General features: G+C 33.3%; 1 long non-coding RNA gene across 1 annotated transcript; it reads left to right on the top strand.

Annotated features, from left to right (window-relative positions):
- Positions 1–298: 298 nt before the first annotated feature.
- Positions 299–23,899, top strand: LOC136797533 (uncharacterized). Its single transcript, XR_010845266.1, has 2 exons — positions 299–485; positions 22,337–23,899. It is a non-coding gene; the product is annotated as an uncharacterized lncRNA (long non-coding RNA).
- Positions 23,900–24,456: the final 557 nt, after the last annotated feature.

Consider the following 24,456-nt stretch of genomic DNA (forward strand, 5'->3'; position numbering starts at 1 on the left):
CGTTTTTCTTTTTATTTAACATCTTCATCGTTTCAGTTTTATTTTGGAGGGAAATATTGGTACCAATTTTTATCATCTTGCCATATCTAGATTAGGCTGAGAGTTATTCCTAATCAATTCTGTAGTTTTTGAGTATTGCTATTCTTATAAAATTCTTATTAGAAACCGAATCGGAACTTAAACTATTACCGGAACTTTTAACTTCTTTTCGTTCTCCACTTTTATGACGATCTTTTTATTTACCAAAGCACTGTTGTTCGTTATTTAGTATAATGCAAAGAGGCATTTAAGTGGGTTCATACTGGTTCTTTTACTACGTACAAGAAGTTCTTTAGAGTTTTTATTTTCATAGTAGAAGACACACTGGGGTCATGATTAGTCAAATACGAAAATCAAAAAGCTTACCTTTACTTAATTACCGTATAAAGACAACAGAAGATACAACAAAGAATGAAAGTCTTAATTTTATCGATTCTTTATCAAAGGTATGTTAATTCTTCCACTTTCCCTTGTATTAATTTTGAATAAAGGGCTTTTTTATTTGCGTCTTTTGTAATTCTATGGTAAGGTTTACAAGTGCTTAATTGACTTAAATTAAATGAGTGACGTTTGAATTGAAAACCTAACGAGCGTTTCAAGTGGCTGTTTCAAAACTCAGTGTTTCTTTCATTGCGTATGAAAACGCGAGTGTGATTTACGATTCATTGGCCCATTTCTCGAATAAGCAACAAGAGCAAGCGACATAAGTAAGTTGAATTTGTACTTTCACTATAACGTGTGATAAATAGCTCGCTCCGTACAACCGATGCGCCGTAAAAACGCCGATATCTTTTCAATTTGCTTCATTATGCCAATCTCGCCCCCCCCCCCCCCGCCGCGAAAATTGCGTAAAAACCTTTCTAGCAAGTAAGAGCAGCTTGAAAATCTTCAAAGTGAACGCGAAATCTGATCGAAAATGGTAGCAAAGCTGTGCGATAAAATTTCAAAAGGAGAAATAAAGAAAGAGGCAGGGAAGAATTGCTTGGAAAGATTTTTTAAAATGTGGCGGTTTTTTATACAGTGAAAAGGATGCTTTTTTGTCTAACGTCAATCAAATTGTAAGGTTTTCTTTCTAAACTTTCAGATTTATCATACCCTCCCACTCTCCTATTCTCTCATACAAATAAATCCATAATTTTTGCGAAGCAAATTTAAGGACCCTATGCCGACGCACCGGACTGTCCGGTGTATTTGTCCGGTGGCAAAAAGTATCCTTTCGCTACACCGGACGCAATAAGTCCAGTGTCAGTCCGGTGTTGCATACAGGGAATTTTGGACGCCTGACATTTATGAAACAAAAAATTAAGAAACACTGGACTGGTCATGTCCGGTGTTTTGATTGTTCGGTGGGAAAAAATATCCTTCTCCGACACCGGACATCCGACTTCCTTAAGTCCGGTGTAGAAATTGTCCGGTGGTAAAAAAAATTCTAATTTTACACCGGACTTTCGCGTGTCCGGTGTCAGGGATTTTTCTAAGCACTTTTTTACTACCGTATACCGGCAAAAATACTCAATCCAAGATTGGGTTATGAAACTCAATCCGAAATATAAAAAAAATTTACAAGAAAAAAGTTTCAAAGCAGTTTTCTCAGAAACGCCAATTGTTTGTTTTTAATCAGTATAGAGTAAAGACAACACTGCTGGGTCAGAAACCGTTCGATTCGGACACACGAACGCTTTTCCATTCATGACGAACGGGTTAACCGTTCGCAACGAATGGAATGCTTTTGCATCCTTTGCGAACGCCCTACAAAAAAGTTTTATTGAAACTGTTCGCGACGAACGCTTATGCTTTGCTTATGCTTACGAAAACTTGAGATATGAAACCGTACGCGAAGTATGCTTTTCCGTTTGCCGCGAATGCTTTTAAAGAATCATTCAAAAAACCGTTCGTCACAAACAGTTTAACATACGCAACAAATGGATTTTAATGGGAAAAGATTTCTAAGAAAATTTATTTCGCATTTACTTGAATTTTTGGAAAGGGGAATGAATTTACTTATTGAGTTACTTCTTTCATTAAAGTTTTTTTCAAAAGGATAACTTTATAGAAGGGGTCAAAATTGAAATAAAAGTCATTACAGATTTACAGCAAAATTGCTTCAAAAAACTATTCGGGGTCGATGAGATATAAGGAAGCTTTAGGAACTTTTATTTTCAAATCAAATCAACATTTGAAAAACAAAATCAGACTATTTAAAGTTAAAAGAAAAACTTTGAAGATACCCCTGTCCTACCACGAATAATCTTTTAGAGAAAACCTGTATTAGAATAACCTAATAAAAAATGAAAGTTTGGTATACCTCTGTCCCACTCATTGAAATTCTTTATTATTATTTTCGACAATGCAGGACTGCAATCGGACATTATGTCCGACTGAAATCAAATCCAGTCGATAAAACTTAAAATCTTCTCGGTCATTCATTCGTCGGAATTTTTCAACTAGCAGAATATATTTCCTAACCTCGTTTATAAGAAGCTAGCTTTTGAAAGTTACACGTAAAGCTATAGATAAAGTGACCTTGGGACAATACTCGCTGCAGTAATAGAGAAAGTGGTTAGTTTGGTAAAAGTGAACTTAAAAACACTCTTAAAAGTTAAAAAGAATAAAGCGATTTGATAAAAGTGATATTTGAAACACTCATAAAAGTTACAAAAAAGCGATTTGATAAGATTGATCTTAGAATCACTCTTAAAAGTTTCGAAAAAAGCGAAAAAAGAAAGCGAAGAAGCAAAGAAAGCGATTTGATAAAAGTGATCTTAGAAACACTCTTAAAAGTTTCGAAAAAAGCGATTTGATAAAAGTGATCTTAGAAACACTCTTAAAAGTTTCGAAAAAAGCGCTTTGATAAAAGTGATCTTAGAAACACTCTTAAAAGTTTCGAAAAAGCGATTCGATAAAAGTGATCTTTGAAACACTCTTAAAAGTTACGAAGAAAGCGATTTGATAAAAGTGATCTTAGAAACACTCTTAAAAGTTTCGAAAAAAGCGAATTGATAAAAGTGATCTTAGAAACACTCTTAAAAGTTTCGAAAAAAGCGATTTGATAAAAGTGATCTTTGAAACACTCTTAAAAGTTTCGAAAAAAGCGATTTGATAAAAGTGATCTTTGAAACACTCTTAAAAGTTTCAAAGAACGCGATTTGATAAAAGTGATCTTTGAAACACGCATAATTTGATAAAGAATAGAGTAAGAGACAGGGGTGTATGTGAGATTTGTTCTTGATGAAATGAATTTTTAAGAGAATCCTCATTATTACTTGTAAATTATTTTCTAGATTTTTTCCTAAAAAAAAAACAGATTTGTTGTTATTTCTTTTTTCGCTTTTGCCACAACTCTTTCTATTTACCTAATCGGCCCTTTTTATGCCGGCCCTTATTGGTGTTATTTTTGGGCTCGTGCGTGGCGTGATTAAGGGCCGGCGTTAAAAGGACCGCCGTAAAATGGGCCAAAATCTTTCTATTTTTACTTAAGCGGCGTTAATGTATTCACCTTTTGTTCTTGTTTAAAGCAATCCAGGGCCAAATTTGGAGTAAAAAATTTTCTTACAGCTCTAAATCGTTTTGTCAATTATACATAAACGGTAGTAGCTCAAAGTGCTTGAAAAAATCCCTGGGTGTTCGTTAAGTCCGGTGCGTCGGCAGGGTCCTCAAATTTATGAGCGAAGCAGTTTTGCTACATTGTGTGCATGTACCTTTAACTTCCCAACCAAAAATTTGCTATATATATAAATCACATCTTCAAACCGATGATTTTGTCAAAATGATCTTGAAGAGTTTGGCACGAAAATTTTCTCTGTTTGGTAGCTATTATATATAGCTACTAGCGCTTAGTAGGCTAGGACTGCGAAAAATGCTGTTTTAAAATGGTGTACCCTAGCAGTGAACAGCAAAAAAATTACCTGAAGCCGAAACATAGACTTAGAATCTGAAGTTATCAAATTGCCGCGCAGGCACGCATCTAAACAGTGGTTCTTCTGTTTTAAATGTTTATTTTGCTGCTGTTATAAAATGGAGAAAAAAAATTAGTTTGAAAGGTGACAGAAAGGAACTTCTATTTCTATTTCTGTTAGAAATAGACGGGACATCGCGCCGAATGGATCATGGTCAAAAATAGTGTGACATTTCAAAAATTCCAAATTTTCGATTTTTTTACATTCTGAGTGATAAATGTGGCTGACATCAATTTAATGGAATGAAACTTCACACACTTCTACTTTAACCCTTAAGCTAGGCCTGTAGTAGTTTGAAATCATCCCTGAGGTGATATTTTGTGGCTTACTTATATATACAATGAGGTATTTGGAAATGTCAACCACCGCTTGTCACTTGAAGTTTTCCACCTAAAATTCATAGTAATGATTTTTTTATATCCTTTAGATAAGCCGTTTCATACCAGGTGATTGATTTTAGGATTGAAAAGTGAAAATTTTGTGGCTTACTTTCAGGGTAAAAACTTAAGAGGGTTTATCTTCCAAGTGAGCTTTCTGAGGCTTACAACAGGTTTCAAACTGCAGATTTCACTAGAAGGAACCTGTTAACCTACCCTTTCTGTTAAGTAGTTTTAAAACTGTTATAGGTGAAGTTTTGTGGCTTACATACACATTGTTTTCTAAATTAGCATTGAAGTCCACACTTAAGGAATTTTGCTTAGATGGTTTTATGTTAAAACTCACTCAACAACCTATATTTCTCTTTAGAATGATCTAGGTGAAAAAAATGTGGCTTACAATTAATGAAATACTAGAGCAAAGAAACTACAAAATATACCTTAACAACTTAACAACTTTGAAAATTGAACTTTAAAATATATGTTCTATATTCTAAAATGTTAACAAACCCAAAAGCAAATAACTCTAAAACTTTGAAGCCCTTTTGAAGTGAAAAAGTGTGGCTTACAGCTTGGCTAAATATATTGATAAAAAGCAAGAACAACAGGAACAACTCTTGAAAAAGCAATTTCAATAAAGAAGAACTGTCAAAAATAACCAATAAAAATTAAAACAAAATGTCAATATTAACGTTTATATGGAACAATCTTGAGCTACTATAATAAACAACAAAAATAAACATGACATTAAATCCCAGAATAGAAATCAAATTGCAGATAGTCCATTATCTTCAACGTAGTATATTATATCAACAATAGTTTCATTTGTTATAAAAAGCTTTCCACCTTTATCCTCGCATGATACAAACGGATAAACAACAGATTCCTGGTAGAAATAAACTGATTTCTTCTTTGAAATATTAAAGTAATGTCCCTTTTTCGCCTCATACTGTCTCTCTAAATAATTACCCTTGATGTAAAAAGTCCCTGGAGGAATAATGTGGTTGTAATCGTCGGTGACTTGACCTTCTGCAATTTCGTTTCCTGTGATCTTGATAAACCATACTGTATCAGAAGAAGAATCGTCTGCAGCAACAGCACAAACTGTTCCAAGAACAAGAAAGTCGCTGTTATTGAGTTCGACACTTCTCTCATTTGTATCTTCAGGTTTTGTCTCAGACCGGAGCATTGTGCTTTTGAATACCTTAACAATCAAAGGGTATTCCTTGAACAGGTCACACGACCCATAAGAAAGTGCACAACTATCACACACACATAGATAAGGTGCTGCACGGATATTTTTTTTACCAGGGCTGAAAACCATCACATGAAAAAGAGAAGAACCATCAATAGTTTCAGTCACATGACCACGTGCCTCTGCCCTGATAGACTCCAATCGTTTGCCTTGAATTTGTTGGATGATGTATGTTGGATCATTTCGATTTTGAAATTTACTCTGAAGAAATTCTATCATATCTTCTGAGTCTTCCATGTATGTGCCATTTGCGATACCTCTTCTGATTGCAATCTTTGCAATCCCTCCAACATGATCAACTTCCCCTTTACCATGTCCCGCAATACCATACACCCTAACAATGGTACGATTGTGCTTATCTGCAAGATATTGCAAATCGTAAAAATGTTCAGCAGATTTGTACTGTGATGAACAGTTATCACTTTCAATTAAAATAGAAGCATCTTCCGGTATATCTGAAACAGTTGAAAGCATGTCTTCCAAGCAAACCAAAACAAATTTCTGATCATGTTTTCGATCGTCTGACAAATACGGATGGTAATATTTTTCACCCAAGACTTTGACAATACCAGAATGCACGGTAACCTGACTGTGACTCCAATGCATTGACTGGGGTTCGAACTGCATGGGCACTGAAAGATTTTCTGAAAAATCGACGTCAATTGATACATGGTCAAACATAGATCGGATATCTTTGATAGAGTTTCTATAATGTTTTAAATGATTTCGGTGATGTATCAAGCTGCTAAGAAAATTTGAAACAAAATCCGTTATGAATTTCATGTTAGCATTTGTTTGTTTACTAGTGAGTTTCTCTGTGACTTTGCCATATTTTGAAACGTGCTCATGCATGACAAAGTGTGTCAATTTTACAGTCTTCTCATCGTTTGATTTCTCGATAAGATTTGCTTTGATAGTATCCCATTTATTTTTAATATCATTACATGTGGTGTCCTTATTGGGTGTACATTCCCAGTCAAGATAAGTTGTGGCTCCCATTTTGCAATTTGTCGATAGATAATCAAAGAAATTCTCGTAAGTCGAAAATGGTATTTCAATTTTAAGTTCTTTCGCCAATTTAACCAAGGCAGCAATACCCCAACGACCATGAAGATGTGCCTTGCAGCAGCACATCTCAATGTCATTGTGGGTACACCCCCTGATATAAAATGGCTTAAGAGAGAGAAATAACCCATAACTAACTTTTCTTTCGGTTGAAAGGTTATAGAGACAGTAAAGCTCATGAACTGTTTTCTCAAGGATCATCCAAGGAGCTTCGTAGAACTTGATTCCACGTTTGTTGGTTGAAATAGTTGTTGTGTCCACAAAATGGAGGTCAGTTTGAACTTTAGACTTGTCATTCAATTTCAATTTTGCTGGACGAGAGGTTAAAGTTGATGGGGTGCTGTTTTGATGCCAAAAATCCCAGATTTCTTTTCGTTTAATCAGTGGTGTTATTTTTCTGCCAGACCTTGTTGGTTTCCGAAGAAATTCGTTGAATTTATTATCTAATCCTAGCTGTTTGATCGACAAGGTGATAACAGAAACTTGTTCTTCTACTGTTAGATCAGCCTTCTTAACAACGTTGACAATTGAATTAGCAACTCTGCTCTTCCTCTTCCGGGATCGCGGACTCATGGGTGTGTTATCGTCATCAGCAGAAGACTAAAATTATTTTCAAAAATGGAATGAACCGAATGCCATAAATGATAACTAAACTTTTAAGAACTCTCTCTCTGTAAAGACGCTTTTAAGAATTCTATTTCAAATGTTCATGTTCATAAAATATTTAAGATAATGTCAACTGTACTGTAGAAATATACCTCATTAAATGACCCACCTCCGTCATCAGTGAGTATGTCATTGTGTCTTTGCTTCTAAAAGTTGAACAACACATACATTTAAACCTTAATAATAGCCATCGTAAATTCTTTAGATTCTATTTTAGTTTGAAAATAAACTACTTCGCAAAAGATAAACTGAAATTGCTGAAACAGCTGAAAGAAAATTACTTACTGCAAGTATAATCTGTGGTGTTAAAACTTGACTTGATAAACTAGGGCCTTCCGTTTCCAAATCAACTGCATATGACTGAAAAACAAAGCATTGATATCAATAACTATAAAGTGAAAATTAGACCTACTTTGAATGAAATACTGAATAATTTGTCTGTAAAATTTGACTTTTGAACTTACAGAATCTTGAGATGTGGATGGGCCAGACTGGCTCGTTGACTCAACAGGCTCAATTAATGACAAACTGACAGAACTCTTTCTTTCGTCTTCTATAAAAACAAAACTTAATATTGTACTGTCTATCAGCTAGTTGAAATATCTATTTAGACTAAAAAATTAAAGCCTGAAACAAATTTTAACAATAAATGAAATATTTAAAGGACATGGAAATATTCAAACTGAAGTATTACCATTCTGTGCTGAATCAATAACCATATGCACATCATCTTCAACCATTGTTGGAACAAAGTCATCATTTGTTTGTGTTGTATCTTTGTTACCATTTAAATATTGTTATATCATGCTGGTATAAATCTGTTCATTAATATCAAGTGCATTAACGTCATGTGTGTCTGTTGTTGAAGCCGTGGAGTTATTCGTTTTTGATTGGTCATGAACTTGACGATGATGCCGTTGCAAATGCCAATTTGTCTTGAATGACTTTCCACATTCGCCACAATCAGTTGGTTTCTTATCATTCTCTCCTTTGCATGTGACCTGGTGTCTTTTCAAACTATCTGGTCTTGAAAATGTTTTTGAACACAATGAACACGATAAATCACTTGTTTCATCTGACTTCAAACAAGATCTTCTATGTCTGTAAAGACTCTGTCTTTGAGCATACGAGTTACCACATTTTTCACAAACATAACTTTTTTAGTTTCATTATTATCTTTGTCTGTATCACTCATGATATCTAGCTGAAATATAAGAGTAAAACTAATTTAGAATGAATGTTGCTGAGAATTTTCCAATTTTTTTCATTGACTATAACTTTGATTTATATGACAGCCTCAATTATTCACTTGCTCAGACTTGACTTGCTATGTGAATTAATACCTGGTAACATTTGAAATGCAATCAAAGAAGGAAAACATGCATAGTCATGAAAATAAAAAGTTCTAAATCAAAACATTCGAAATGGAACAGAATTCGAAATTAAAAAAACATTCGAAATCAGGAAAGTAAGCAATGCAATGACTTCAATGCTAAAAAATGTAAGCCACACGATGTCACTTTAACTTCACTGTAAGCCACACATGTTCAACTAAGTGATTTTATGAAAAAAACCATCACATCTATTTAAAAAATCAAGCAAGACTTTTTCATGTAATAAAGAATTTTTCTTTAGAACCTGAGAGTTTAAATTAATGAAAAACAAGTTTCTAAAAAGGAATATTGTAAGCCGCAGACTTTCACCTGGATTATTTTTAGCGAAAGCATTCAACTCTAGTTGTATTATTATAAAGCCCAAACAATTTTCAAGGTCATTAAATGATTTTCGGTTCTTTTACAAGCAGTTTTTGAAGTAAACCACAATTGTTCACCTCAAAACTAATGTAAGCCACAAAAGGTAACCTATAATACAAAAATTCAATCTTTTGTCGGTAGGTTAAAATTTTCACCTCCCTTAAACTCCAAGGCATGAAGCCACAACTGTCCCCCAAAGTTTAACATTATCGTAAGCCACAAGGCATTGTAAGCCACAAAAAATCACCTGATTCAAAGCATATTTGCAGAGGTTCTAGCTTGTATTAAGTCACCGTTTCTTCTGCACTTAAAAATTCAATCTTTCTTCTTTCTTTGGAATACAAGATTGATCTGTCAGCCACATTTTTTCACCTGAATATCCTTTATCAAAGACAGCATATGTAAAATGTCACAAAACAGGGGTTTATTTTTGACCATGTTCAATGGGGTTTCCTAATTTTGACGTTTGAATCATAAACGTCAAAAAGACGGGGGTAAAACGTTTGAAATCACGTCAGAAATGGCGCGCGGGTCATATTTAACGATTTAGCCCACTGTAATATCACTTTTTTAGGTGTTTATAATCACTTTTAATTATGAAATGTATATATTTCTGAAAAATACAATAATTTGTCTACCATTTGGTTTTTATTTGGACTCTTAACTCCAAAAATTTGTGTACTACTACAGCCTCTGAACTTCACTGACTTTTTTAACAAAAATCTGAAATTCTATCGTGTTCCAAGGTTTACAGTGAATCATGGCAGTTTTATCTTTTAATAGTGACAATCGTTTCTGAAAGTTCAGGCTTAGGGCTATTCAAAAATGTATAATAACAATATACTTTAAGGTCAACATTCTACAGAATTTTCGTTTTGAAAATGTTGCATGTTTTACGTCGAAAGCTTCAATGTTTGTTTACAAGTCAAGGGAAAACCCGCTTTTAGCCATATAGAATAATTAGAGTTACAAAACATTCGAAAAGTATAATCAAAGGGCTTTCCAAATGTATAATGTTATGGGGTTTCCTTATGAGGAATGTGGTGATTTTTGAACGAGAAGAGATGGCATGATAAAAGTTTTGTGTAACTTTTCTAAAATCTAGATTTTGACGTAAAGGACATAGGAAATTTTGGCATGAGTATTAGTTTTTAATTTTATAAAGAACTCAAAGCATTTACAAATCCAAAACATATTTTACATTGATCTACAAGAGCTGGGTTTGATTTTCAAACTAGCAGCTTAATTTTCAAATATTGTTAGGGTAGGGCGTCAACAGCCATTTTTGGGGCAAAGTCAAAAAAATCAAGATGTAGTGTTTTTTTATGAAAATTTAACCTATTGTGAGGCATTCTGCGCAATTTTTAAGGTCAGAAGTCCAAAATTGGCCGAACCCCCCTGGGGGTACTGATTCGCACTACAGGCAAAAATTGGAAAAAATGGCATTTTCTGGCCTTTTCAGGCCTGTAAAATTGTCAAAACTATTTCAAATCTTATTTTTTTCATTTGCTGTACTAAATTTTATGAAGAAACAACAAAATAATCATATTGGGTTGAAAATTGTGCCCATTGGAACCCTAAACGAGCCGTTTTAAGCCAATTTTGGGTAGCAAAATGCTTTTTAAGGCCAATTTTGCAAGTACATAAACTTTAAACTGATTAATTCACATGTCTGAAATTTTCAGAGATGGAAGTCTTCAATAAAGTCTTTAAGCAAAATGAATTTCAAGTTTTTCACTTTTTTCAAAAATTCATAATGGCGTTTTCAAAAATTGCTTTTTAGCAAAAACAAATTATATTTATCAAAAAATAGCATTTTTTAAGGCAAGCTTCTACAAACTGAGTTTAAATGCTGACTGAATTTCTTTTTGTAGTGATAGTATTCTGGAAAAACTCCAGGGAAATCAAAATCATTTGGGTTTAGGATATGGGTATATCCGCCATTATGGAATTGCAATATGTGCTAAAATTAGCTTAAATGCAACGTTTCAAGCAAAAACCCCATTTTTGACTAAAAACCTCTCTAGAATGGCAATAGTTTTGGACCCAAAATCTTTTTGCAGAGATAGTATTCTGGCTATATATAAGGCTACCTTCGAAAACTGAATTTCGAAGGCAGGAAAGTCTACAGCGAAAACTGAAGCAAACAAAGCATTCCATTTCTCTACATACATACCTCTTTCCAATCAAATCTCAACTTAATTAATTTTACAACTTTCCTTCATTCTCAGGTTTTATTTTTTAGAATGAGAGTAATAATTAAAGGTTTTATTTTTTGAAAAGCTCAATGTGTTCTTTTCAAAAGCCAAACTGACAAAGTCACAAATGGAACTTTTTGTTTTGATTTTGATTGCAACATTTTCGAAACTTTCGAATGCGTGACGCAATTTGATTGGCGCAAAATAGAACGCGCGCGAAAAAACAATGCAATGACTTCTTCTCTGAGATGACAAAAATCGCAACACCAATTTGGTGCGATGAGAAGTGCTCTTTTAAGTGAACTTAACTTACCTTGCAAAACCATGTGGATATTCAATGATAAAGAGGTACGGAGAGTAATCAAATTTGTCAAATTTGTCAAGAAAACAAATCAAAACTGGCCAAGAACCAACAACAAACCATCTTTGTATATTTTTGCTTTCGTTTACTTTTGATGATTTCGACGGACGATTTGAATAAAAATCTTCGAACTTTCACAGTCGAAGGTATTCATTATTGATCATTATTGATTACTTCGATCACAATCGAACGTTCGATTAGTACCGTCTGGATCAAGCACTTAGCAATACCGCATTTGTACTTTCAGATTGAGTTTTTCATCAATGGGGTAAGTAGCAATCTTTCCCTGGCGGTGGTTCAGGGGAGGCAGTAGGGGCGGGCAAAGCCCCCCTGAAAGCTGAGCATATTTTTCTTTCTGCCTTAACTGGTACTTCAAATTGGGAGGTCAGTCAAAATTTCAAACTCATTTGCAAAATGTCAAACCAAGTTTAATGAAAAGCGCTTAGGGGAGCCTTCCAAACTTCTTTTTCCAGCTTTAAGAGAATTTATTCAGCTTTCTTTTGCAAAAGAAATTATAATTTTGCAAATGAGTTTGAAATTTCGACTGACCACCCTACCATAATATAAAGTAAAAAATTAGTTTGGTCAATTTGAGGGTGCTGAACCCAAATTTGAAAGCTACCAAGCGTGAAAACCCGCAGTTTTTGTGCAATTTGTGATTTTTTGCGTTTCCAGGCAAAATTGCAAGGCTTGAATTATTTTTGAGGGGTCTTCAAATTAAAAAAAAACCTATACCATGTGATAGAGCTCTTCAAAATGAGCAAAAAAATGTATTACATTAAAGTCTCAACTTCTCTAGATCAAAAGTCATGGGCCTATTTGTGGTCCAAAACTGATGGAAAACAGGGAATTTCCCCACAATCTGCATAATTTATGCAAAATTAAACACCTTTTTCAAAGAAAAAAACCTTAAAATCAACCAGAATGCAAAATTTTACAGACCTAATTTTTCTTCTTCTATTAACCCTACAGGCATCTTCCTATTTTTTGTACTAGGTAAAGCGTCTTGGGCAAGATTGACCTTGAAATTTTTACCAGTGGTAGATATGGATAATCGGAGCCTGGGCATCCAAGCGTTAAACTTTATTCAGGGTTTAGTTTTGTGATGTTTTTGTTGCCTAGTTAACAGTTGGTGCAGATAACTTGTCAAAAGGAGATTTTCCCCTGCAATGCATTTTCAGTCTGATTGGCCCAGGGGGGGGAGGTCGGTAGTAAAATCTCAGACATATATGAGCAGTAAAAGGATTTTTACGTACGATCTTTTATGTACCACCACCCAGACTCTTGGAAGAGGTATTTTACTACCCTATGGTAGTAAAAGTTTTTGGGACAATTTGTCATGGTGATTTTTTGGTTGCTTTTTGGACAGATTTTACAAAAAAAGCTAAAAAATGATTATTTCTGTGACACATTTTTCACTTAGTGCAAAAATTAATGTTTTGCCCTTAGAATTAAAGTCTGTTTTATATTGACAAAAAATTTCGAGAATTTTTTGTTTGCAGCAAACAACTTTCCAACAGAAAATTTTTTCAAATTATAAAAGTTTTAAGATTGTTTCAGAAAAGTCATCCAAAAAATTAAAAGAATTACAAAAATAGCTAAAATTTGCTAATTTTACCAGTTTTGACTACCCAGGTAGTAAAGTTTTTTCAACATTTAACACATAGATACCACCCATTTTAGTATTTAACTACCCTTTTTCGATTTTTTGTCACACCACCACCGTAGTAAACATCATATGTCTGAGATTTTACTACCGACCCCCTCCCCCTGATTTGCCAAAACGAATTAAAATGATACATTCATACAATTCATTTATAAAAAAAATTGCTGTTGTTCGCTGAAAGTTTAAACATGTGGCTGATGTTTTGATGTGACTTTTAATAGTTTTGAAAGTTTTTAGAGCTTGTGAGAGATTTGTTATGATGAGTTGATTATGCATGTCTGCCTGGGTTTCCAAAGCCCTAACAAAGGTTCACAGACAGACTGTTTCAAACATTCTGTATCAGACTCTACCTGCAGCAAGCCCAGAAATTCTAGAACTTTATGATCTAAGGTAATTTGTATTTTTTTTTTAATTTTGAGCTTGGATTCCCAGGCTAGGATAATTAAAGATGACCTGTCTGGTCTGGTCTGGTTGGTATTTTACAGACCAGATTGTAGACTTGACGAAAATTATTTGCTACTTTTCCTCCTGGTAAAATCATCTAATTAACTGATTGACTAGTTTGATCTGACTGAAATTTGTTCCTGAAGGCTGATTTGTCAAATAAAAGACTAGTAACAAAAATATTTGGTACTCAAAGGACTGGTACAGACCAGTCTGTACAATACATGTTGTCCACCTGCTGGAACTCAGGAACTACTGAAGCTTTTGACTTGAAATTTTCACCAGTGATAGATATTTGCTATCTAAGAAGGTTGCAATTTAATTTCAATTTGGTCACGTGAGTGGTTGGTATTTTACAGACCAGACCATGTTTTACCAGAAATGCTCACTTTCAGCATTACCACCCGTGCGATTTTGCTAAAATTTTGGCTGCAAGCTTCTATTATCAATACCTAGCACTTGTCAAAATTTGAATTAAAAAGCATATTTCAATCAATAGAAATACAGTATCCTAGGGCTGATTTAGACAAAAGAGGCAATTTTAGATGGTCTGTAAAATACAAGATACCAACAGGTGGTAAAAAATTGATCATATACCACAAAAATCCTATTTCCTATTTCATATTTGTCCTGATGGCGAAATAAATAACATGGTTTGGGCTGTGAGTTTGATTTTCCCAGCTCCGAATGACAGTTTAAAACACAGCCAATCAAATTCTGTTATTATTTCACTGGTCATACTTTCTTAGAAAAACACGTAAGTTTTTTAAATTTTAATAAGTGAGGACAGCGCTAAATTTCAATTTCCTGTTGTAAATTTTTTGGGGCAGAACTCTGCCTCACAGCCTAAACAGGATGGGTTCATATACACCAGTTTATAAAATTCCAGGACAGGTCTTCTGTCTAATCAATATATCGAATGAGTAATAAGTTCAGTATTACCATACTGCCCTGGTTGGAAATTCTCTATTCTGTTTTATGGAATTGAGACTTTTAGTTGAGAGAGAATACAATTTAGATAGTCAGGCAGACAAATTTTCCTGCACCACATACTAAAAAGTCTTTTCATAGGCTATTCTAACCTGTTCTAACCCATAGATTTAAGAAAGAAAGAAGTTTAAGGAAAATTTAGGCCAAATTTGGGACTTTTTTTGAAATTTCTCTTATCATTAGATTATGCCAAGGTATCTTTACAGAAAAGAAAGGAATGTTTATGTTATGCCCAAAAACTTAGCAAGATGTGATTTCAAAAAATTTTGTTATTAAAAATTTTCAAAAAATATAGAGCTGAGATTTTAGTGCTATATAATGATATTTATCATTGTATTAACACAGTATCTTTTAAGTTATTTAAATTTATTAGTGAATGTTGAATGATGGCGTAAAAGTTTACTTACAGATGAAATAATGTTAGTAAAAGTATTTTTGTATTGGTATGAATTATTAATGAAGGGTACTTGTCTAAATTTAATTTAATCATGTTAGTAGCTCCACATATTTTCCTTCCATTTTCCCTCACAATTATTAAGAATATAATCTGGACATTTGTCTCTCTGAAGAACAAATTCTTTATTTTTACAATCTTTGTTTTTTTTCTTTTTTTCACTTTCAAAATGAAAAAAGGATTTCGACATAACTCTAGTTTCAAAGGAAAACATGGGATAGATAACAATTTCTGGAGCCAACTTAACCAATATATTTTTGTCGAATTTGAATATATTTTGAGAAAACTTTTTTTGAGGTTGGAAATTTTTTCTGACTGGTCTTGCCATGGAGTAAATTGTTTAGACACTGGTTTTGGTTAAAAATTGTATAGTATCTCTTAAAATATATGTTTGAATTTGTTTTACTAAGTGCGTTTTTGTTTCGAGATTTCGAAAAGTAAATGCCCCCTATCACTTTGGTCTGAATCATGGTTATTTAGAAATTTGGTTGTAAGCTTTTCAGTAATTTGCTGGTTTATTTCCGAGCAAATGCTTTTGTTAGGTATATCAGGGTTATTATAATTCGTATAGGAAGATCAATTTGGTGCATCGTTTGATGTTTGTTTGTGATTTAGTTTACACGTTTTTTTTTATACAAGAAGAACATCCAAAATTTTTGAAGCCTTCGGATGTTCTTAACATGTTCTTATTTTCGCCATTTTTTATGTATTTTTGTCCATTTTCTTATAAGAAATTGGGTGTTTTAGAGTCCGTGAAGCCTTAAAATGTTCTTTAACTTTTGTTCTTGATATTTTGGCCATCGAAGCCTTATGTTCTTGTATAGTTTGTTCTTATATAAAAAACCTGTGCATTATACAGTATCAGTTTTTAATCACTTAATAAGCCATACAACTACATTGCGCTTGTATTAGCTGTGTTTTATGTCAATATTAAACTATCAAATTTTATGATTTTGTTTCTGATGAAGGTGAGTTTCGGGAAAAAAGGATTTTGGTGAGAAAATTGAAATTTTGTATATGCTCTCTCAAGAAGCGAAAATAATTTTCTATTTCATTTTACATAGGTTTTTGAATTTTTATCTTCCCTAAGAACTGACTTACGTGTTTTAGAAGGCCTTCTTATCAACATCGTTTAAAGTCTGATTGATATTGTTAAGATGCTATCTATTTGAAATTCCTTTTTTAAGAACTGCGAAATCAGCGAGGATAAGCACTTAATGGGTCTTATCTCTTGTTTAATCTTAAAACATGCAACGATCTTTCTCAGAAATTTGCAATGGAAACGGTTTTGTAATTGTAATGCATGTAATTTATAATGAAAGTGTATTTTGTAACAATTACAGTATTTGAGAGGTCAGAATATTTGAGGATTTTTAGCTACCGATAGAGAAATAAGTACATGATTTTGAATATTCCAACTTTTATTATTTCCTTTATAAAAGTTTCTTCTTCCAGCATAAGCATGAGAGAATCTAAGTAAAAGACTAAAATAGAGGGTGTGAAAACAAGGATTTATTTTATCTCTTTTTCTTGATTATTCAAACAGATTTCATTTTCGCAAGCAATTGATGAAGAGGAAGTATCGAGTCGAAGTGTCAAAAAGCACTTGACAATGATATTTCTCACTCAATAACACGGAAAAAGTCTCATGACACAATTTGTTTGTTCGGCTTTATTTTGCTGATTTTGTGATTATAGCAATTAGCTAGGATCTAGTTTTCATCTTATTTTAGGTACTCTATCTTTATAAAAACAATCTCATCTTTTAAGAGTTATTACTCGGCTATAAGTTAAACGTTATCATTGATTTGAGGCACATACTGTAGTTGCTTATAAAGAAGGTTTTACTGACAATGTTCTTATCATTAAAAGGACCTATTTTTGAACATACTATAACAGTCTTCTCATCCAAGTGACAAGCTCTTCCAGATTTTAAGAATTTCTTAATAATCAATCTATTTGTTCCGTCCTACGCAGATAAGTTTGTCAAAAGGTGAATTAGTATAGGAAATAGTAAATCTCGTGTTCGTGCTGGTTGAGCTGAATTCGTTTTGATCTCTCGCACTTGTCATTCTACTGAGGAGACTTTTGATAACACTCGATAGTTGACCTTTGTTGAATTGAATTCCCACCATGAGATGAAAGTAACGTTTGTGTTTCAACACAAGTCTTGGCCTTTTGGTTTGTTTTCTTTCTAGCGTGTGTAAATTTGGGGTCTCTCAATTGTGATATTTCATGAAATAACGGGACTGTGAAGTACTAGGTTCGAAAATAGATCTTACAACAACGATAGACACTCTTAGAATTTTTTCGTGTAAAGGCAAGCTTCAGTTTTTATGATGTTTTGGACTTGTTGTATTTTGAAAAGGCCTGAACAACAAACTAATGGAATGCTAGTTTATTCTCAGGTACGATTTTGTTCTTGAATATAATATTTTACAGTATAAGGCTCGTGAAACTACGTGATCAGAAGTCATGACTTTATTATTTTTACGGCGTATATTCGGTTTCTTTATCAAAAGTTCTATTGAAACGGTCAAGAAATATCCTAGCCTGCTTCTGTCATTCCGTTTTTAACGAAACGTTTTAGGCTATCTAGTTCGACTGTGTTGTAGTAATACCATACTAATAATGTTCCCCTTTTCCATGTATTTCAAAAGTCTATAAATGTTTCAAATTTATTAGGAAATGAGGGCGTTTCTAGTTATAATCTTAATGAATTGTTTTTCAAGATTAAATAAAAGACATCGCAATTTGTTATCATTTAATGGCCTCGTTTGATGGATATTGGTGTCAGAAAAAGATAAATTGGTTTTCCACGCAAATACATTAGAGGTCTCTCTCTCATGCAAAATGTCTTCATATATCATAAAAAGTTTTTAGCGGTGAAAGAGTTTCGGATTTTTCTTTTCTGTAATTTTCTTCTTTTTTGGCGGTCTGTCTAAAAGTTTCCAAGCCAAGGAAAACGTATAAGTTAAAAGTATTTTCGGTAGGTATATCCTAAGTAATGCATAGACTACGTTACTTTTTTACATGCCACATACTAGCATTTTTTCTTCCCAGAATCTAAGTCTATGAAACCCCCATGTGGACTGGCATTCTAAGTCATTTATTCTTTATTTTCTCTTCACTTTATTTCTTCTTCCATTTGTAATTCCCACACCGTTCCCACATGGTGTTCATTCATATCAGATTGTGTATATTCAATTTTCTAAATTTTTCATAAATATTACAATAATGCTTCAATACATATCAAATAGTTTACTTCCGACTATTTTTTTTTCGTTCCTCGTTCATAATAAATTCATAAAACCTGGTTGATTGCTCATGATGTCAAAAAAAAAGTAAAAGACTATTGCCCATGTTTATGAATTTTATGACCATATGACAGCTTTCTCATATAGACCACATATAAGTTGTTTTAACATCATATCTAACAAGATTTTCTTTTGCTATCTGTATTGTATCTCTATGGGGCCATGCTGCCAGTCTGTCAAAACTCACTGCAGTAGAGCAGATTTCTGTCTCGCCTTCTCAATGCATGTATGTATGTTTTTTGTTTTGATTTTCAGACTCGTCATAATAAATGTTCGTGTGTGTTGTAATGTTTCCGTTATAAACTTTGAAAAGTTCTCATCAAGCATTTTCAATGTAATATTTTTTCTTCTCGCGTTATAAGTAGTTGTAATTTTTTTCTCTTATTGAAGAGGCATAAGAGGTCTTGAGAACAGGAAATGAAAAGAATTCAGTACTACGTCTCTCTATGTCATTTTTCGAGTTGTTTTGGAACTATTCGTTTGTCTTGCACTATGATGAAAACGTGTACTGTAGTGTGTGGGAAAGGTCATGTGAAATTATGTTGTTAGGTTTGTATTCTATTCGTCATGAACCTTTTAGACACATTCTAACGGAACTAGGTACTCAATCATGTTTGTTTTTCTTTAGTGTATTTCATTTTGTGGAGAATTTTATTATCCTTGAAGAACTCTTCTATGTTCTCTGCCTTGGTAATAAAGTTGTGGCCGACCGTGGGGGTGGAAAATCTCATGTTTAGTTTGTTGTCTATAATTTTTTTAGTTGCCAGTTAGCACGCCCAGTTGAATGCGTGCATAAATAGATGCCATCTTTCTTGGGGATGGACATGGATAATGGATATTAGTTTTGATAAAAGATAAGAATATTTTGAATTTTGAAGAAGTGAATTTTCAAAGACGTTGAATTACCCAAAAGTGACACCTTTTTCATAAGGATGCCGTTTTGGTTTGCTTGTAGTCTTGGTTGTTAACGTTTTGTTACTAAACCTTCATTTTGACATTTATGGCTTTTTTCGCGGTTAAGGATTAGAGCTACGATGGGCGGAAGTTGATAATGCTTTAATACTTCTGTTACTCAACTGAAGTTCTGAAACTTGTGGTTGGAAAGATCTTTTGTGTGCTCTTGTTTTCGATTATGATAGTTTCAGTAAATAATGATTAATTAATTGCTCCGGCCTAGGAGCCTTAAATTCTCTCTCGTCCGACGACGACGGTCAAGACATTTTTTGTTTGTTTATCTAATCCGATGATCTATTCCGATTTAATAAAAACGGATTATCTGATTCCAATAATACTGTGATTTGATTGGCCGAAAGTATTTAAGAAAAAGATGGCTGCCGAAAGTGGACGGAATAGCTGACTGTGTAGCAAATCTCAGTAAAAAATTGATAATTTTCATCATTATTCATGATGTTTTGGACAAGATTTATAAGAAGTTTGATGCATACTGGGTCTCTAACAATGTGGAAAGACTTTAGCGAAATTTTGGCCATGAATTGTCAGTTGATCGAGTGCTTAAATCTTGCATACTATGATGGCTAACAAAACCATATAAAACTCTGTAGGTAACTTGAAAATGAAACTTTCAAACACACATCCATTGGAATTTAAAAGAGAATACTAAAATTACAACATTGCAGTGCAAATTTGAAAACGATCTGAGTAGTTTTTGTTGTGTTATGTTTATGGCTGAAAATGATCCTGTTTTGTATTTATCATTGTTGACACTCTTGTTGACTGCTGGCGACCGTTCCTTTTGATTCTTCAAACCCGACACATATTTTTTACAAACATATCACTATGAGAATTCAATAAAGGATACTAAAACACAATTCCTGTGTAAATTTGAACAAGAATGGAGAAATTTTCACAGTATTATGGCTGAAAATGATTGTTTTTGGACTTTGTCGTAATTTCATCGCGGCTTGCGACCGTTCCTTTTGATTTTTCAAACCCAACACAGATTTTTACAAACATATCACTATGAGAATTCAGTAAAGGATACTAAAACACAATTCCTGTGAAAATTTGAACATGATTGGAGAAATTTTCACAGTGTTATGGCTGAAAATGATCGTTTTTGGACTTTGTCGTAATTTCATCGCGGCTGGCGACCGTTCCTTTTGATTTTTCAAACCCGACACAGATTTTTTACAAACATATCACTATGAGAATTCAGTAAAGAATACTAAAACACAATTCCTGTGGAAATTTGAACAAGATCAGAGAAATTTTCACAGTGTTATAACTGAAAATTATAATTTTTGGACTTTGTCGTTGGGGCGACCATTCCTTTTGAAGATTTTTCAAATCCGAAACAGGTTTTTTCCAAATATACCACTCTTTATTACATACACACTATTGTACCATTTTATTTGGTTTATCCTACTCTCCTCCAAGTATTATCCCAACAGAAAAAATAATGGTTAAGCTAAAAGCTGTGGCCTCCAATTTAGGCTAAGTTTCTCCCTAAATTTTTATCCGGACAATCAAATCAACGGCGCATCATGGCTTTGCTATTGGCAAGTTTAGAAAAAATTAATTTATAAGAATTTGGAAATATTCACTTCTAAATGTTTATCTCCTTTAGCTCCAATTTTGAACTTTTTCAAATTTGGGGGGTTCTTTAGGCAAGAAAGTGCATGTGTAATCACTTAGAAGATCTAAACCAGGCTAAACTTCTATCTGGTTTATTTATTTTGTTAAGATTATTTTCCATACTAGCTCTGCAATAGAATTATTACTTTGCTTTCTGATCTGTTCTGATTAGTAGTTTGTGGGCAACGTTCTAACACAACTAACTCAACAAGCTCATCTTTCACAACTTTCATCTCTTAAGCCGGAGCTTCCAGCGCAGCTGGTTTATTAAGAGTTTAATTATGATGACTTTATTGGACATTTCCAGAGAGTTATTTTAGAAACTGAACAAATGTAGTAATAACGGCAGACGACGGCTGATCTTTACTTTCACGCAAAAATGGGGAAAATCTATAACATTTTTCATCATTCTGATCATTCTGAGTTTTTGTTATTTCGCGTAGAAACTGACCCTAGTATTTGTGGGGTTTAAAAATAGTGAGACACACTAGGAAAACAAATTTGTGCCAGTTTTGGAGAGATTGACTTATAGAAGCTTGTTTTAAATAATGGTCAATTTACGGAGACTGTAATGTTACTCTCGGGTACCTAATATTCGGGGAGGAGGGTTGGAAAATTTTCGAAAAATTAATTAGCGGGGGTGGACGGCTATTAGGAACCCGAGAGTAGTAGTCTTCATGACACAATGTTACTGAATTGATACACACAAAAACATGATATCTTAATCAAAACATCAAACGAAAGGTTTAATGACTTTGACATTTTCGACGTAATACAGCTTGTCTTTTTGACAGATGAGATGCTGTAATGTTCAAATAAAATGCCGTAACATCTGCCTTTTCATGTTTGTTCACGTATACGGTTTGAATACATAAGTCACCTGTCATTTATGAGAAATCATATAATTTGAATGTTGTTTTATACATATGTGAGGTGCCATTTAAGATGACATTGTTTATTTGATTGTCAACCTTGAAGGGTGGCTTACTTACCACTCTAACTTTATTTGTTGCGAATAAGTTTATATGATTGTGACTTTTTTTAGAAACGTTCAACCTGCTTTTACCTCTAGTTTAACCAACGGATAGCGATTTTCTCAAAGCTTTTAGTATAAACTCAAGGCTTTAGCCTCTCCACTTTCACTTTAGTATCCCTGGATTTCAATCATTTTATAAATATAAATATTCTTCTCGTTTTAGAAAATCAAAGATTGTTTGGATTTTAACTTGAAAAAGATGCGTAAGAAAAGCGTCAGTTGCGTCAATTTACGCCGGAGATTCGACAACAAGAACAATTCGTGTCATAATAACACCAATCAAAAATACGACAAAGTAAATAGCGAAATATTTATATGTACAAAGAAAATTGATGATGGAATTTTACCGTTGTTAGAGAGTGCTGGCTCCTTGTCTAGCTTTAATAGTTTCACACCTGCAACGGAAGAAAGCTTTTTATTGGAGAGCTCGGATGAGGCGCCAAATACGAATAAATCATCCGATTATGAGAACTGTAACCAACGTCGAACCAGGGGTAAAATAAGATGTCTAAAACACCGTCCGCACTCATTATGTTTATCCGAACGGAATTTGACAACCCGATTACAAGAGAACGTTAAACCCGATTCGGAATCAAGCAAAGACAATAATTCATCTTTATGCAAATCGAAAACAAATCTTACAAAGTGTGCGCATAATACTGAAGACGCGCATTGTTGTGGGCAGCAAAAACACAAGAAATCTTTGAAATCGAACGAATTGATAGACTCGCCTACCCAAGAGAATAATAACAATAATGATACCATAAACGAAGAAGCACAGATTTCTTTCAGTAAAGAACAACGCAGACGTTTAAAACAGAAAATGAGACAGCGACAGAAGTTTCAGGATAAATCGGTTTTCCTTGGTCTTTTTTAAACGCGTGCCTATTCTACATCTATTGCAGATCGTTTTATTTTTTATATATACGCAGTTCTTTGGTTTCATACATTTTCTTTTTGATAACATACGATGGTGAATTTTAATCCGCCACAGAACACGACGTACGTTTTACCCCGTTTATATATCATGATATTTTCTTTTGATGCTATATAATAGTTGTTATATAAAATCTTTGACTCGAAGCTTAGAACCAAATATCATTTTACCAAAGTCTCTTCTGTCGATTGGTTAAATCTCGAAATTTCCTTTCTTTTCGATTATATTCATACGTTTTCGTGTCCTCAAATTCTAATTCTACTGATTGAGAAGACTCATTATCGTACAACAGCATAAAATTTCTAACCCCCTTGAATTATGTTGTTTATTCGCAATTGTTAACTCAAGATTATGTCATCTTTCCTGTATGAAATACACGTTTTTTTTTATAAGAGCATCCAAAAATTTTGTTTAAACTCTTCGGATCTTTTTCAGTTTTAAGCCAAAAAATATTCTTAACATGTTCTTATTTTCACCATTTTGTGACCATTTTTACCCATTTTCCTAAGAAATCGGGTGTTTTCGAGTCCGTAAAGCCTTAAAATGTTCTTAACTTGTTCTTAACATTTTTGCGACCGAAGCCTTTTTTCATATACGGTTTGTTCTTATTTAAAAAAAAAAACGTGTACCTAAAATACCTGGATAATATTTCCTTTTCGAGATGAGAAGAATGACTTATTTTGACTTACCCAAATTTCAATTTATAGGCTATACATATTTTATATTTTTTACCTGCTTTATTAAGAAGTGTTTTTACCTCGAGATTTGAAATATTTATGTTTGATTATACGTTATATATTATTTTTTTTGGAAAATTTCTTTTGACACTAAAACTTTCATGATTGAATTCTCTAGCCAATTCATATACAATTACAAAATTTCGAAAGGCTTATATACTTTTAAACTGATAGCCTTTGTACATGATTTTATTAAGATTGCTTATGTAAAAGATTTAGGATTTTACTCGAAATTTATCAAGAGCTTTCTTGGAAGTATCCAGGACCTAACTTTGAAAACCCTTCGAAAGTTCAATAAGATCTTGGGCTTTGCCAATATTTTCCCGCCAGATAAAACTTTGTCCCTAAAATATATATACAGATGACTGTCGAATTACAGAGAGATTCGAATTATAGAAATTATTTTAAGAGAGTTTCTCCTTGACGGGTACTGGGAATTTGTTCGAGTTATAGAAAGATTCGAATGATAGAAGTTCGAATAAGCGAGAGTGTAGTACAGTAGTGTACATACGATTCTTTCGAAATTTCTTTCGAATTGTTTTTAGTTCGAATTTAAAAAAGATTCAAAGAATTGTAAAAAATAGAATAAAAGAATTGACTGTGATTTAT

This window comes from Clytia hemisphaerica, unplaced genomic scaffold (genome assembly GCF_902728285.1).
Source record: "Clytia hemisphaerica strain Z4C2 unplaced genomic scaffold, Clytia hemisphaerica genome assembly, whole genome shotgun sequence".
Classification (NCBI taxonomy): Eukaryota; Metazoa; Cnidaria; class Hydrozoa; order Leptothecata; family Clytiidae; genus Clytia; species Clytia hemisphaerica.